Source organism: Mandrillus leucophaeus, unplaced genomic scaffold (genome assembly GCF_000951045.1).
Source record: "Mandrillus leucophaeus isolate KB7577 unplaced genomic scaffold, Mleu.le_1.0 Scaffold28, whole genome shotgun sequence".
Taxonomy (NCBI): domain Eukaryota; kingdom Metazoa; phylum Chordata; class Mammalia; order Primates; family Cercopithecidae; genus Mandrillus; species Mandrillus leucophaeus.
This window is the reverse complement of record NW_012102920.1, coordinates 2,965,283-2,969,723: the sequence shown is the minus strand read 5'-3', so window position 1 is coordinate 2,969,723 and position 4,441 is coordinate 2,965,283. Positions and strand designations below refer to the sequence as shown.

The window sequence follows — 4,441 nt, the reverse complement described above, 5'->3', positions numbered from 1 at the left end:
CCCGCTACCACGCCCAGCTAATTTTTTGTATTTTTAGTAGAGACGGGGTTTCACCGTGTTAGCCAGGATGGTCTCGGTCTCCTGACCTCGTGATCCGCGTGTCTTTGCCTCCCAAAGTGCTGGGATTACAGGCATGAGCCACAGTGCCCGGCCAAACTGGGTAATTTATAAAGAAAAGGAATTTATTTCTTACAGCTCTGGAGGCTAAGTCTAAGGGCGAGGGGAGCATCCGAGGAGGCGTTCATGCTGGCGGGACTCTGAATGAGGAGGTATTCATGCTGGTGGGACTCCAAAGGGTCCTGAGGCAGCTCGGGGCAGCCATGGTGAGGGCTCGGTGTGCGGGCTCAGGCCTCAGGCCTCTCTTCCTCTTCTTATAGAGCCACCAGTTCCAGTCCCGTGATAACCCAGGAATCCACGGGCAGGATCCTCACCCCCCAGGCACGTCCCAAGGCCCCACCTGGAAATGCGGTAGCATGGTGATGGAGTCCAGCGTGTTTCAGAGGGACAGACTTTAAATTATAGCAGCTGCCCTCCCACAGAAGGGACAGGGCCAGCTGCCCCCTTCCCGGGCTGACCAGCAAAGGGAGTGCCATCAGGGCCTTGTACAGGTTCATCCTGAGCTCAGGGACAACAGCAGCCCTGCAGACTCCTGTGGAGAGGGGCTGACCCAGCCTGATGGTGAGAGACAAGCCACGCAGGGTGCTGTGCCTGTTCCCGCTGGCCTGGCTTCCCTGTACACGGTGGGCCTGTCCATTCCAACTGGCTCGAGGCTCTGCCTTTTTAAAGAGGACCTGGGAACTCATAAGCCACTCAAGGAACTGCAGATAAAAGGCCCCCAGTCTCAGATTTGGGGTTACCATTGGTCTGAGGGGCCAGTTCAGCTGTGCTGGATGTCCCTGGAAGGCCTTGCTGAGCAGCTGGGAGGAGGTGTGAGGGCAGCAGGGGCTGCTGTCTTCCCCCAAAGCCCTTTTTTTTTTTTTTTTTTTTAAAGACGGAGTCTCGCTCTGTCGCCCAGCCTGGAGTGCAATGGCTCCATCTCGGCTCACTGCAAGCTCCGCCTCCCGGATTCACACCGTTCTCCTGCCTCAGCCTCCCCAGTAGCTGGGACCACAGGCACTCGCCAACACTCCTGGCAAATTTTTTTTGTATTTTTAGTAGAGACGGGGTTTCACCATGTCAGCCAGGATGGTCTCAAATCTCCTGACCTTGTGATCCGCCGGCCTCAGCCTCCCAAAGTGCTGGGATTCCAGGCGTGAGCCGCCGCGCCCGGCCCCCCCACCCCTTTTAAAAGTCCCTTGGGAGCTTTGGAGCACGTGCAGGGCCAGGCGAGTGTTGGAGGAGGCACATCCAGGCCCTGAGAGGAAGAGACAGTGTTGAGTTTTAGTGAAACACCCACCAGCTCAGTCAAACACGAGGAGAAGGGGCTGGGCTTCAGAGCTTTCTGGAGGCACTGCAAGGAGCTTGGGCCAGGGAGACCCCTGGAGGTGTGAGGCTGGGAGACCCCTGGAGGCCTGAGGCTGCGCGCTTGGGTGCTGCGGGGTCTGGGCTGTCCATACTGCCCAAGGGGAAAGCCCCTCCGGCCATGCCCTACACCCTTTGCTGTGCCCCTCCCGCCTCCCGCCCCTTGCGTGTGTCCTTGGGTCCGGCCAACGCATCCAGGATCTCGAATTCCTGTGGACCTGTGGGCTCCAGTGACGGGAGCACTGGGCGGTTCTCCCACTCCAGCTGTGCGGTCCTCAGAGCCAGGCCAGGAGCCGCTGCGTTGGGGTTTATGCTTGGATGGTGGACGGACGTGGGTGTGTCTGGGGAGCCGCACTCCGGGGTCTGGAGCTGCGTCTCCATCCTCGCCTGTGGGGGACCCTCTAAGGGCCTGCGGGCCGCCAGTCACCCTCCCTTAGCCAAGGGATGCCGGGAGATGGGGTGGGGACGCTGGGTTGTGCGTTGTGGGGCTGGCAGGACAGAGCCCCAGAGCGGCCAGACCTGCCGTTTGCACGGCACAGGGGCCCCCAGGAAAGGGCCTGCGGTGAGCCGGGGGCAGATGGCCCCTCGGGGGCCTGGACCGGTGTGCGGGCTTCTCGGGGGAGCAGCCACCTCTGCGGTGTTCAGCGCAGACCGACAGAGGTGGAGGGGCCTCCCCATGCTCGCCGCGGTGGGCCTGTCCATTCCAACTGGCTCGAGGCTCTGCCCCTGCCGCTCCTTTTCCAGGTCCTGGGGTGGGTGGCGCTATGGCACCGACGGAGAGACTGACGGCTGCCATCGGCCCACCATGGCCACTTCTCACCCTCCGCCAGTAACCTGGCTTCTTGTGGGGTCCTTCGAGGTCTGTCTGTTCGGGGGTCATTTGAGGGAGCTTTGGGTCCTACTTGAGGGCAAAGCTTCAAGGGAGGGGCCCCTGCACGTCCTGTTGGTCCCGCTGGTCCCACCTTCCTGCAGAGGCTCCCTGGGAGGCTGCGGCATCCAGGCCGGGCCTCCCAGGAAACCGAGGAGTGGGGCTGCCACCCACCCTGCCTCAGAGCCCATCTCCAGAGCAAGCCCTGTGCCCAGGGCTCAGGGCAGCTGTGCCTTAGCTGGTTTCCTTCTCTGGGAAGGGGGCGTCCTGGGCTCAGCTGGGTTTGGGGTGAATACGAGCCTTCCTGAGTGTGCGTGCCACTCCCACGCCTGCATCATCTACTCCGTCTCACAGCGAGGCCTGAGACTCCCCCGGGGGCCATGTGTCAGGCCAGGGCCTGGAATTCCCCACCCGAGGGGCTGGCCTCAGGGCTTCAGCTGGAATCTGCTACAGGTTCTGCGGTGGTCCAGGGGCCCTGGAGGTGCCAGCCTATGCCCACTGGCCACCTGCTCAACGCACAGGGCAGCCACAGCCAATGACCGAACCTGCACCGAGGGTAGGGGCTGGGGCTCCGGGCACAGTCATCTGCAGACTCCTGTACCCCACTCAAGCCCTAGGGGTCTGCCAGGCTCTGTGGGAAAGGACACAGCCCTCGGACACAGCCCTCGCCCTGCCCCCGCCCTTAGCAGCGTCGCCTCCACAGTGAGTCAGGCATGTCCCCCGTGGGTCACCTCCTCCATGCCAGGCCGCCCCCGGGGGCCTCCCTTGTGCAGTTCTGCCCTGTGTGGGTGGGGGCCCAGCTGTACCGCCTCCCTGGGTGTGGGTCGTGGGGCCGGGGAACAAGAGCCTCTGGGGTTCTCGGAGCCCAGCGTTCTGTGGTCACAGGACTCATGGCAACAATTTGGCTTGAGTTAGCACCTTTCAGAAGAAATGAAGACACTGAAGAGAGTTGGTTGTTAATTTTTTTTTTTTTTTTTTGAGACAGAGTTTTACTTTGTCGCCCAGGCTGGAATGCAGTGGTGCAATCTCAGCCCACTGCAACCTCCGCCTCGCAGGTTCAAGTGATTCTCTTGCCTCACCCTGCCAAGTAGCTGGGATTACAGGCACCCACCACCATGCTTGGCTAATTTTTGTATTTTTAGTAGAGACGGAGTTTCACTATGTTGGCCAGGCTGGTTTCAAACTCCTGGCCTCAAATGATCTGCCCGCCTCAGGCTCCCACAGTGCTAGGATAAGAGTCGTGGTCTCAGCTCACTGCAACCTCCGCCGCCCGGGGTTCACGCCATTCTGCCTTAACCTCCCGAGGAGCTGGGATTACAGGCGCTGGCTACCACGCCCGGCTAATTTTTTGTATTTTTAGTAGAGACGGGATTTCACCATGTTGGCGAGGCTGGTCTCGATCTCCTGTCCTTGTGATCCGCTTACCTCGGCTTCCCAAAGTGCTGGGATTATAGGCATGATCCACTGTGCCAGGCCATCAGTTGTTAATTTTAAGTGGAAGCTGCAAAACTGGTGAGTGGCGTTGCCCCATCAGGGACCCAGGGAGCCCCGTTTGTCCTGGCGTGGGCTTGGGACCCGGCACCGTGTTCCAAGAAAGATGCTGAGGGATCCAGACAGGCGTTTTCACCCTGAAACGAGACCAGTTACAGAAAGTGTGCGGTAGGGGAATGTGAACTGAATCCTTGCCAGCTGTTTCCGTTCTCAGTCACATCAGCCTGTATCTCCACTTGGTCATTTTTAGGTCCAGGGTTTGTAGACACAGCTCCCTCCCTACCCATCACACGCCCTTCCTACAGGCCGTGCACCCTCCACACTGCGCACCACCACGCCTGGATACATACCTATTTCTTTCATAGAAACAGGGTCTCACTATGTTGCCCAGGCTGAACTCAAGCGATCCACCTGCCAAGGCCTCCCAAAGTGGTGGGATCAGAGATGTGAGCCACCACGCCGGGCCAGTTTTCTGTTACTTGAAACAGAATATCTAAAACTGGGTATTTTTTTTTTTTTTTTGGAGATGGAGTCTTGCTCTGTCGCCCAGGCTCGATCTCGGCTCACTGCAAGCTCCGCCTCCCGGGTTCCCGCCATTCTCCTGCCTCAGCCTCCCGAGTA

The 4,441-nt window shown here is 59.8% G+C and overlaps 1 protein-coding gene across 1 annotated transcript in view; it reads right to left on the bottom strand.

Annotated features, from left to right (window-relative positions):
* Positions 1 to 4,441, bottom strand: part of NOXA1 (NADPH oxidase activator 1) — a 32,554-nt gene that overhangs the window by 27,767 nt on the left and 346 nt on the right. The gene's annotated exons all lie outside the window — the stretch shown is intronic.